The sequence below is a fragment of the Hesperophylax consimilis genome, chromosome 22 (genome assembly GCF_061612785.1).
Source record: "Hesperophylax consimilis isolate HC1 chromosome 22, BYU_Hcon_1.0, whole genome shotgun sequence".
Taxonomy (NCBI): Eukaryota; Metazoa; Arthropoda; class Insecta; order Trichoptera; family Limnephilidae; genus Hesperophylax; species Hesperophylax consimilis.
Window position 1 is genome coordinate 16,603,748 of NC_142857.1, and position 13,241 is coordinate 16,616,988.

Sequence of the window (13,241 nt, forward strand, 5' to 3'; positions counted from 1 at the left end):
CTTTTGACAGCCAGTGATGCCATACCGCGAAAATTTAAATCGGTAGATTTGAGTGAAAAAATAGGTGGTGAAAATATGTATAGTTAGTAACTATTAGTTACTAAATACCCAAAAAATTCAATCCATGGAGGTGGGGAGGGGGATTTGCGAATTTCCGGCAAGAATAATACCCCACATTACTTATGTACATTTTCTACCGGTATAAACTAAATTTGGTATATTTTCAAAAAATTACGGTTGATTTTCACAAATTTCCGTAGATTTTCTGTAGATTTTAGCCGAAATCGGTAGATCTGCCAAAATTTCGGTACCTAGTAGGAATGGCATCGCCATAAATAAACCACTCTGGCATCGCTATTGACAGTAGCGATGGGCGGAATCGATGAATCATCGATGGTTTACTCGATCTTTTTTACCATTCGAAATATCTCGATTCATTGTCAGAATTAATTCGAATGCAACTCCGAGACAATCGTTTTGAAACGTCATCGAAAGTCGTCGCTGTGATTGGTCAGAAATAATCGATGCCAGCCAAGCGTTGTGATTGGTCAGAATTAATTCGAATGCAACTCCGAGACAATCGTTTTGAAACGTCATCGAAAGTCGTCGCTGTGATTGGTCAGAAATAATCGATGCCAGCCAAGCGTTGTGATTGGTCAGAATTAATTCGAATGCACGGTCCGAAATAATCGTTTTCAAATGTCATCGAAAGTGGAATCGAGACAATCGCTCTGAAATGTCAGAAATCATTCGAATGTTCAGTCCGAGATAATCGTTTTCAAACTGTCAGAATTCGTTCGAAAACACAAATCGATTCTCACATTCGAGAGGTTATATTTCGAGATGTCAAAATATCTCAGATTGCTTGACAAACGAAGTACATTGTTGGCTGCCTACTGAAGCATGTTGATGTTATAATCAACCTCGTGTGTGAATTGTAAATTATGAATTAATACTTTTAGGTGACGATTTACGTTTCCAGTAGGTATAGTTTATGTGTAAAAGATTTTCATGGTGATAGTTTTTCACAATTGAAGGTTTAATACCTACCTATGTTATTTTTAGGTTATGTATCATCTATTCGGGACATTCAAGTAGTGTATATTTAAAATAAAATAAACCAATAACTTAGCAAACACCATTTTTATATTTAATGCTGATCGGGTTTCACTACAACCGTAGCTTCTTCGGGCAGTATACAATATTCAGTATATATTAAACTCATCAAGTGACATGTGTTCGTTTATATTAACATAATATATCTGCTACCTATGCTACGAACAAATATATTAAATTTATTTGAAATTAACATGAATGAAATTAACATCGGTGTCTCTTAGTTAGTAATTAAAATGAAACGCTTTCTGTAGTAAAATAACTTTATTTACTTAAAAATAATTTGTGAATTGCATACAAATTACAAATGAATGAATGGTTTGTTTTGGGTTCTAGTAGGCGCCTACAACGTACATGAGATTTAGAGGTTATTTTTAACAAAACGGCATATAATTATTATCTTATTATTAAGAGGTACATTATAAATATTATTAATGGGAATTTGTACCTACTGGCTACACTAAGTAGCTATTCAGCAGGAGCTTACAATATTATATAAAACAGATATCAAAGTACAGCAAATGAAAATTACAGCACAATAATAATGTACATAAAAATATTTTTCTTTGTACTTAAAAAACTTGTATAATAATTTATTTTAATTGTACGTATGTAGATATTCGAATCTTATTAATTATTTATAAAAATGTTAATTGCATATCCATACATATTTGAAATTCGTGGCTAACAGGAATAATACTAATTTTGGCAACAGACAACAAGGGAATCATTGCCAGGAATGAAAATTAGTGATTGAAATTTCGCTAGTACCTGCTTACCAAAAATATTGCCATACTAATGAAAATAAATTACAACCGGAATATGCAAACAATTTTTTTTACGATAGGAATAGTCTTGATATTCGAGTTTCTATTTTCGAATCCTACCCTCCCCCCCCCCCCCGACGGAAATTTTTTTGCCCCTGTCCGTAGCTATTGCTCCCGCACTCCGAGCGATTCATTCGATTCTTTTGATGTTTCGGTTAAAAAAAATCGATTATATAAATATTTCGATCATTCCCATCACTAATTGACAGCAAACTCATTTTTAAACTATCTATGGCTATTGACTTGTTGGCAAGTGAAAAATTTCTTCCTCAACGGCCCAATTTTTTAGATACGTACGTACAATTAAACCATACTATTAAAAATATATGATTTAATTTGTAAATACACGCAAATTTTACACATAGGGCTATAAAAGAATTTTTTTTAGCATAATCTTAATCTTAATATGTAAAATTTTAGCCTGTATATGTTTGTGCTTGCAGAACTTGAAAAGTAGTCGACTGATATCGCTGAAAATTTCAAAGTTTGTTCTTTTTAGTTCCAGGAGTGTTTAGAGAGTTTTTGTAGTAGAGAAGTCGGTGACGCCCGAGGAATACTTAACGCAGCACCGGAATGAGATATGGAGTCGAATTAAAGTCAATGTGATATAGTTTTTTAACAGTAACATTGTGGTATACAGTAGTGTAACTCCAATCTCAGTCCAGTGTTTATCAGTTGAGTTAAAAAGTAAACAATTAAATTTTATAGCACACGCAAATCAACTAACAAAACTTTTCGTCTTGAAGTATCGTTTTTAACCTCTTTATTTTTATATAATGTAACAGAAACTAATATATTATGTTCACGATTCAATGAATTGTTTTTTTTATTTTTTTTATGTGACACCTCACAAGAGTGTCCCTGCCTGTGCAGTGCACAGACAGGGGAACTATGTCACCACCCGGTTGGGCGGCGTTGTGAGGCGGAGTAAGGTAGGGGCTGTAGGAAGGGATTTGTTAATGCGGGCCTTGAAGAGGCTCGGATTATAGGAGGGAGGAAAAACAGATGCCGGTAGCTCGTTCCACATACGAGCCGACTTACACAAAAACGAGTCGTAAAAACGGCCCGTTCTCATGAAGCCAACGTCAACCGTGAACGGGTGTTCAGTTCGTGTCCGTCGAGTTTCGCGCACGTGCACCGGTGCATCAGGAATCAATGCTGCTAGCTCCTTGGAGCAGGCTCCATTGAAATACCTGTAGAACAGACACAGCATGCCTACATTGCGTCTATGCATCAGAGAAGGCAATCGGTCTGTTAACAACGGATTGTCAATCAGACGGATCGCTCTCCTTTGCACAGACTCAAGCAGGTTTATCAAGTATTTTGGGGCACCAGCCCAAAGGTGGCTCCCAAATTCAATAGTTGGGCGGACTTGAGACTTGTACAGGGTCAGCAGCTGGTCACTGTTGAAGAATCTCCTAGCCCTGTACAAGACGCCCAACTTTTTGGAGGCCTGATTTACTCGGGCTTCTATGGATCCCCGATACTTGAGCTGGTCTGATATAGTAACTCCAAGCATTTCAATGGAGTCTTTATTGGGGAAAGTGCTCCCATCAAATTACACCAGACAGTCATTGATCTCCCTCTTTGCCGAAATTAGACACGCTTGGGTTTTTGAGACGTTGAAACTGACCAAGTTGGCCTTACCACAGGCACGAACCATCTCTAGGTGGTGGTCAATTTTTCGCTTCAAAACTTCCCGAGCTGTTCGGACATAATAGGTGGAAGGGGGCTTGTCAAAAAGATAACCCTCGTGAACGGTGCTGTCATCAGCGTAGCAGTGAATTGGTGCACATTCAACGAGATCGTTGATGTGCACTGGAGGTTATCCACCGCTTACCCGCCCTGGTATAAGTAACAGATGGTTACTCCTTCAGGGCTCTCACAAGGACTCTAATTTTTTTTGTTTAACGACTCTACATTTATTTTAAAATGAATCTAGACCTCCAATGTCCCTGCATAGTGGTTAGGCTGCGGGATGCCTACAATATTACACAAAAACACAAATAACAATATTAAAATATGTACAGGTATAGTAAAATAAAATAGGCCTAAAAATAATACAGGACGAAATAACTGCTTAAAGCCTAGGCCATCTGTAAAGAAAGAAAAAAAAAAGAAAGGAAACACATATACATTCATGTTTATACTGTAGGAATCTACGTTTAAACATATATAAATATTACCGGAGAGTATTACACCCGTCCACTGGCAGTCCCATCGAGAATGTGCATGGCGATCGGTCTGTCCGTACACAAAGAACGACTACCGCGCCTCTCCGCCGGATTACCTGATTATGCCCTGAAGAAAAAGTATGTGGGAAGGTTGGGGCGTGCCCGAAGACCCTAGGGACTAAGTGAGCGTCAGGCATTCGGAGGGTGGGCGGAAGGTTGTCGAGCTTGCTCGGCCATTCCTCAAGCCCGCCATGGCGATGGGGGAGGCGCAGTCGACTCTGTGTGAACACTTGTCCGGTGTAGGAGGCGTCTGATTAGGCAGGGACGAAGTCTATTTCACACCCAAAACGGGTTGAAGACGGTACAGGACGATTAAAGTTCAGTTCCGGCTTACTGCACACACTCCTAATGATATGTAAAGCAAAAGAAAGAAGAAAAAAAATGATAAAGGACAAGTTAATTAAAAACTCAAATTATATCAATTAAATTCATTATGACGGATTGAGCGATGATGTCATCACTACCATCGCTCAAGGGGTCAGTCTCGCATGGAATCCTGCTGAAATAGAAACAATCATAACAAAGGAAATAATTAAAATAATAGCAGTTACTATGGAAAGAAGAGAAGCATTAACAGACAAAATTAAAAAGAAAACAGCAAAAAAAAATAAAAAAAATCAAATATGTAATGCAAAGGTGATTGCAAACCTTAATATAAAATGAAAATAAAAAAGAAATATACAGACATCATAACGAAGGTAATATGAGAGCAGGAAAAGAATTAACCGAGGAAACCAGAAGCAGTCACACATGGCACCTGAAACTCTGAATGATTTTAATCTAATCAGCGACTCTAAGATCAGGCCATCTCTTTACCCAAACCTTTGTAAACTTCCTCAGGCACTCAAAGTAAATAAATACACTCAATACAACTTTTGGGCAAAAAAGCTTCTTATATCACAGTATTAAACTCTACAACAAAATACCACTCACACTCAAAAACCTCAACACTTTAACATTTAAATCTGAAATAAAAAGCTGGATACTTAACATAGGAAGATCTGAAATAGAAAATTTACTGAAATCAAACACAGACTAAAACAGAATCAACTGAACTATACCAAAAAACAGTACCTTACTTATTTTAAAATTACTTAAAAAATATATATATACTACATTATACTTTGTTGTAATATTAATTTCTTATAATTAAATTATAATATGTAAATGACATCCTCAGCACGGGAGATCCCAGTGAGGATATCATTATATCTATGTGTTAATAAGAAAAGAAGACAATAAATCATTAAAAAAAAAAAAAAAAAAAAAAAGTTCACCTTATTCGAAACGAGATCGGCATTCCATACCGGTCTTGTGATGACGTTCAGACCTTCCAACATTTCCTCTCTTGCATCCGTCAAAATCTCACAATGCCACAGAATATGCTCGGCAGTCTGGTCAGTATTGCCACATGCGCAGTTTGGATGGGGGGACAGGGCGAGACTGTGAAGTCTCCCCCTGAATTCCCCATGCCCGGAGAGAAGTTGGGTCACATGGTGATCCAGGTTTAAATATGCCCCTTCCATTCTGAGTTTAACAGACGGGAAGAATGAGTAAGCCCATCTTCCCGAATTTGACCTGTCCCATCGCGCTTGCCATTCACTCAGCGTTATTTCATGCATCTCTCTAAGAAGAGCAGGGAGAGACACAGATCCGCCTGGTATTAAGTTAACACCTAGGTGAGTAGCAGGTCTTCCTCTGATAAGCTTCTTCTTTGTTAGCACCTCCCTAATTTCTAAATCAATTGGCAATATGCCGGCCAAAACTGGCAAAGCGTCCGAGGCAACTGTTCTATAGGCACCAGAGAGTGCCAACAGGGGGATTCGCTGGCCCCTCTTGAGTGCCGACTGGATCAGTACATTATTCAGGCGGTGCTCCCACACAGAGGCTGCATAGGTGACTTGCGACACATACACCCCTCTGTATAGAAGGCGAAGCGCTGGAGAACGCAATCCCCACTCGGCAGTTGAGATCCTTCTCAGTTTCAAGAAGAGGGCTTGGGCCCTGCTTGATACACTCTTGAGATGTGCCAAGAAAGAGGACGATCGATCCAAGAGAACGCCTAAATACCTAGTGGTTTCCGCAAATTTGATGTTTGAATCTCCCATTTTGATGCAGGGATTTCTCCCTCTATTGAGGGAGCCCTTCATCAGGAGACCCATGGTCTTTTGGGGAGCGAAGGTCAAACGATTTCTCTTACCCCATTCTAAAATTGCACTTAAACCTTCTTCAGCTTTGCACTCTACTTCTTTTCTGCTGTTCCCCGAGACCAAAAACAATTTGTCATCAGCGTAATCGACCGAGATACATCCCTCAGGCAAGGGCAACCTGGAGGAGTCGTCAAACAAAATGTTCCAGTAATCTGAAGCAAGAACCGAACCCTGGGGACAACCCATATTTACCTCCCGTTCAATAGTGACATCCCCGTACGACAGAATTATAGAACGGTTGTTGAAATAATCTGCGGTTATCTTGAATAACCTTGGAGAACAATTACGCGATTTTAGTTTAGAGAGTATCATCGGCCACCACGCATGATCGAAAGCACCAGTGATGTCTAAGAAGACCCCAATCACATACCTCTTAGGGCAAGCCTTCACCCATTCAAGCGCATATAAAATTGCGTGCTCCGTAGACATACCGGGGACGAAGCCAAATTGGCGATCGCTGGGTGGTGACAAAGTTTTCCGCAGTTGGCATCTAATCAGTTTTTCGAGTATTTTTCCAAATACAGGCAGCAAGGTGATGGGCCGGTACGCCTTGACATCTGTCCGGGGCTTATCATTCCCTTTTGGAATGACACGGAGCACGCCTTTCTTCCATACTGTGGGGAAAACTCCCCTTCTCATGCACGTGTCCAACACCTGGAAGAGCTCCTCCTTGGCGTAGATCCATACATTCTTCACTATTATGCCATTAAGTCTGTCGAAGCCTGGTGCCTTCTTTGGATCCAAACCCTTAATAATAGCGTCAACCTCAGCAACAGTTATATGTAACAAATTATCCTCCTGGGCAAGGTTCCTGGGCGGAAGCCGTGACAGATTTCTAATCTGTTTGTGATGGTCGCTTTCCCCTATTACAGAGTCTAAAGGGACTAACTTGCCCAGAAGTGTCCTGAGCGTAGAAGCCACGTCTACACTCTCAACATCCCTGCCGTCAATATTGGATGTAATACTGGTTAAATACCGGTCAGAACCTTTTCCCGTTTTTTTCAAGGGCGCTGTGGATATCCCACGGGTTGGCGTTTCCCACTTCTTTAACCCAATTATGCCATGCCGCTCGTTTCGCTTTAAAGACGGCCGATTTAAAGGCACTACGAGCACACCTGAGACGAACCATGAGGGTGGACGTCTCCTCCGGCGTACATCCGACCCGTCTCGAGTTTCCCAGGGCCCTGTAGGCTCTTTTGTAGGCACCCTTCAGCGAAGTCAGCTCACTCGACCACCACGGCGTCCTTAAAATCCTCCTCGGGTTTGATCTTCCCAAGGATGATTCTGCGGCTGATACTACGGCCGCGTTAAAAAAATTCCCCAAATTAAAATCGTTGATGTGCAATAAAAACAGCGTCGGAGACAGCTCAGATCCTTGTGGCACCCCCGCATTGATTTGGTGCGGTGAGGAAGGAGGAGAAGGAGGTGAGCCGTCAACCACGGTTTGAATTGTTCTTCCCCTCAGAAAGTCCGCAATCCAACTATGCAGGGTTGGGTGGATCCCATACGATGGTAATTTCCCGATAAGCGCCCGGTGCCAGACTCTGTCAAAGGCTTTGGAGATATCCAACCCAACGGTTTGGGTTTCACCAAAACGTTCCATGTACCGCCCCAAAATATGCGTTACATATCCGAGTAGATCGCCACACGATCGGTTTCGACGAAATCCATATTGCCGATCGCTTAGGATATTGTTATTCTCGAGATATGTGAGCAATTTGTTGTTAACCACCCTTTCTAATACCTTCGAGAGTATGGAAGTGATGGCTATGGGGCGGTAGTTAGAAGGGTCGGAACGGTCCCCTTTTTATGGAATTGGGTGGACGATTGCCTTTTTCCAAAGGTCTGGCACCTTTCCACCTTTGAGAGAGAGCCTAAATAATTTCGCGAGCACTGGAGTCATTTCTGCAGAGCACCTCTTAAGGACCAAGGCAGGTATTCCGTCCGGCCCACTGGCTTTGTCGACTTTCAGCTCGTTCAAGACTCGGAGAACCTCTCTGTTCCGGATCTTCGGTTCCTCCATTTGAAAACCGCAGTGCGGAATGGAAGGGGGAGTCTCTCCGTTATATTGAAGAGTTGAGTTTTCCGCGAAAATTTTGCCTAATAGTTCAGCTTTCTCGCGGGCCGAGTTAGCCAGCCGACCATCAGGCTTGGTCAGAGGTGGGAAAGTGGTTCTGCAGAAATTTCTTCCGATCGAGCTAGCGAGTGACCAGAAAGCACGGCTACCAGTGGGGCAGTCAGCCAGCTTTTTCGCAATTCTCTGGTCGTGATCGCTCTTAGCTCTATTTAGAACTCTCTTACAATCCCTTGCCCGTTTTCGGTATTCCGAAAGGTTATTCATGGAGCTAATCTTCCGGAGTGCATTAAAAGCCGTATTTTTGAGTCTTACAGCTTCAGCACAGCGATGGTCAAACCACGGTTTTGTGCCCGCTCCAGAGGATTTAACGGAGAAGGGAATGTAGCAATCCATTGCTGATGTGATTACTTCTTCTACCTCGCGTGCACAAATTGATGGGTCCTCGGAGCTAAAGCATACAGTACTCCAAGGAAAGGCGCCGAAGAAAGACCGCATGCCGTCCCATTTTGCTGCCCTGTAGTGCCATACCTTCCTCTTTACATGTTTGTCGGGTTAACGGTTCATGGAGGATGGGACAGAGGTGGTAATCAGGCAGTGGTCAGAGGATCCTAAGGGCGCTGTCACCTCCACTCTGTACCCGAGTGGCTCACTAGTGAGAAACAAATCGAGTAGGTTGGCTCGATGTGATGGGATGTCTGGTATTCTGGTCGGAGATTCTACGAGTTGGCTTAGTCCATGGATAAGGGCAAAGGATTCTGCTGATCTACCGGCAGAGTTTGTTGGGCCCGAGAACTTCAGCCATTGTTCATTATGAACATTGAAGTCCCCCAGGATTACAAACTCGGCCGATGGGTAACGGGGCAAGAGAATATCTACAGTGTCACTCAAGTATTTAAACAACTCAACAGTGTCTGATTCGGCAAGGTTTGGTGAGCGATATAGGCACGCATAGATTCTCATCATACCGGTGAGATCCACACGTACCCATAACACTTCGTGTTTTGCGCTCTCGATATTTGCGAGACGAGCGCAGCTGATGTCAGCACGGCTGTAAAGGCAGACACCTCCTTTGGGCCTGAAAAGGCTTTCCAGATGATATCCTGGGCAGTTCAGATAGGAGGTATCTGGGGGCTCGGCAATCTGTGTTTCCGTAAGGAAGAGGAGATGGGGATTTTGTGAGAGAAGGTGGTGGTGGATGGGAGTTAGGTTGGTGTGCAGACCGCGAATGTTAGCGAAATTCACCTTCATCCTCGGTCCACACTGAGGACTCCTACTGTTCGCTGTCGCTGAGTTTATATTAATTTGTTGTGAGTTCATAGTTTTTAAGTTTGTTTTATTTGTTTGTGGGATTTAGGATGGGTTGGGAAGGATTAGGTTAAAAAGGTTGGGTGGGGAGTTGGAGAGTGGAGCAACTGGATACACCAAATGTAAGGTATGTTCTTCTGACTGCGGTTCTAGGCAATGGGCAGTAGAGTCCGGCTGTGGAGGTCGCCCAGTGCGCCCCAAACGCTAGATGCTGGGTCCTCACCGGTCACGAACCGGCACAACATCAGCGGCAGGGTTTTTTCGCTGGCTGATGGGGCAGCCCACCCTTGGTCGTGAGCCCAAGGGTCGGGCCCCTGTACTATCCAGCGGCCCGGACAGCGATAACCGGTTTACTGGATCTCCCTCAACCGGCCTCTCCCAGCCCGGCCCGCCCCGCCCCGCAGTGAGTAGGCCGACCCATTCATCAGTGTGATCCAGAACGCACAACCCTCCATGAGCCCGGGCACCCCTGCTAAGTCACCAAACGTAGCGAACCACTTCAGGTGACCTGTGGCAGAGGTGTTGGTAACCCAGAGTATGGTTCCCGGGGCGGCGGTACCCATTGACCACCTCCCAAATTAAAAATTTGGGAGGTGATTAGGTTTGGGATTACTTTCAATGCGATATACACAAAATTTGACATTTTAAATGAATCCGTGCAAATTACGTCAACAATAATAAACAATTTCGCCAACCAATATTCAAGATGGGAGAATTGAGAAAAAACATTCGATTGAAATTGTTTTCATCTCCCTTCAATATCTTAATAATCTTAGGTCGCAAATTCTCTTTCTCACCGCGGTTATGACCGAAACCCACTTTATTAAAATATTTTTGTCTGATACTAAGCATACGTCAGAGATGAAAGGGTTTACCTCTTTATCCATATGGCAAAGAGAAAGAAAGGAGATAGTTGGGGGACAAAATTTAAAGTGATCCATGGTTGGTATCTATAATAGCTTCTCATTTGGAAGCTAGATGGCACTGGAATTTGCTATTACCGTACGAATCTGCACGAATGTTTTACTAAATTAATATTCGGGTAGTTTGATAATTCCATTTTTTTAAATTAATCATTTCGTATTGCAGCAAACATTTGGGAGGTCATTGAGCAAATTACCCCATAGAAGAGCCGCCACTGCCGCTACTGCGACGACGGTTGAAATGAAAACGATTTTTTTTAAAATGTGTATTTAAGCAATGTAGCAATTAAATGTGAAAGGTGAGACCGTTTTTATTCTTAATTGTCTTCACAGAACTGCTTTAAACAATTTAACTGCCCAGTGAACCATTTTCCTATGTTATATCAACGTTTTACTAGGAGATCAATACGCGACCGATGTGTGACAGCCAATGTGAGCTGTCTCCATACTCTAATATCCATCTTTGTTCCACCTCTTTTTGCGACTTACGACGCTTTTTTCGACTGTTGTTGGAACTCCCTCGTACTCGTGGGCGTTTCTCCTGGATGTCGATGGTTCTTGTGATGATTCCCTTTCCTTTGCCTCCCACTGATACATTTTCATCTGCATCATGTTCTGTCTCTGGAAGGTTGCCAGTGTTTTCCATTTTGTTGACAGGTCTAACAAAAGGCAAAATTAACTTAAATAATTACACAAATAATGATTCTTTGGCTTGGCTCCTAATGAAAGTGCTCCTCGCGTTCCCCCATTTTTCTTTGCACTCCGCAACTGAAAAGAAGATACAGATTTAGTTAAAATAAGTTTATAAAAAAAGTATTTTTAAGAACCTTGCTATCAGCTGTACTTTTGTTTCCTTCGCTCTATAGGTATTTGGAGCAAATCGGTGAAGTACTTTCGGAGATTTAAAATTTTGAACAAGCGAACATTTACATTTTTATTTAGATATATTTTTGTATATATAGATATATTATTGCAGCCATGTAGTCTCATCAGCTTAAACACGTAAATGCTATTATCATATTTGAGTTATATAGATAGTTTATGTAACTTGCAAAATCAGAATAAAATGTCGTTCCCGTGAGGGAAGTAGGAAGGGGGGTGTGGCGGCTGTCGATGTCGCCTGAATGCTTCCTATCAACGAACGGAGTCGCAGGTGACCGCCCGCCGCGCCAACGCCCGGAACATTTGTATTACCTGCGCGCCAACTTCAAGCACTCCTTGATTTTTACATTAAAAAGCCAATTTACATGACTGCTGATTATAGTAAAACCCTATTTACCGATGAACGTTTATACCATTGCTTTCCCTATATTTTCCAGTATGACTTGTATATTATCTCAGCGTGGATGTTGACATTTTGAGGTTATCGCCGTAAACCTGTGCCCATCAGTGGCCCGTTGTATCTCACAGCAGACAATGAACCGATGTAAGTTGTCCATACTTCGAACGCCAATGTTGTCTCTATCTATATACCTCCCATTATAATCCGATGGATACAATATTATAATAAGAAAAATGTAGTTATTTTAACCTACCAGCCGATATTACGACTTCTTCAACTCGTCACCTTTTTTTCTGTTGTGCCCTTCACGGCATACGCCAGTAGTTTGTAATTATATAGGCATGGATGCCTCTCGACCTTCATTATTAATTGGAGATTGATGTCTCGCTCCATTTGGTTGTTTTTGTGCAATAATGGCAGATGACTGATAATATGGCGAATGGCGGTCGTGCGTAATGAACGTCAACAATAACAAACTGGTGAGCCAAGTCAGTCACCAGGTAGACGAGGTTGTGGAATATTTTGTGATATTATTAATGTACCTATCGTACCACTAGCCGTATACGAAAAGTACATAGAGTCGCTTCCAGACCCGTTGGCAGTGTTTGCAGGCCCCAATACAAATATAAGGATCGGTGGGCTCTCGGTTTTTGTCGATTCTATACCGACCCGCGGGACCATAGATAAACCACTCACTAGATTGATAATGAGTGAGACATAATAAAGTGCGGAGAGCAAAGGGTGCGCCTGTTCTCACATTGCTGGAGGATTGGGGGCGGAGCTACGAAATCCGAACTTCACTTCATATCTGCCCGGCAAATTTAAACCTGTGACAATGAGAACTTGGCTTTCTTGGTTGGTTGTTATTTCTCCATAAGACTGCATAACAATTACATCGAAGAAGTCACTTTGTCATAAAAATACAAGTAGTGCATTCAAGTTTAAATGATCTTAAGAGTTACTAGTGAAGTAGGCCTATCGTAAAGGAATATCAGGATGGGTCACGGATTAAACACAAATTTCTTCTACTTTGTGATTTTATTCGGAAAACCTAGAATATATAAGATTAAATAACAATTGTGAGGTCAGGCTTCTTGCAGAAAGCTTAAATAATACAAACATAAGCTTCAAATATCAATACAAACTACCAGAGCTAGGTAAGTTGGAGGTTAGTAATAAAAAGTACAATAACCTATCCTAGTAATGGTTTCGTAACCAGGAAGTAGAAGGTTAGGTTAGGTTAGGTTAGGTTAGGTTAGTTTTGGTT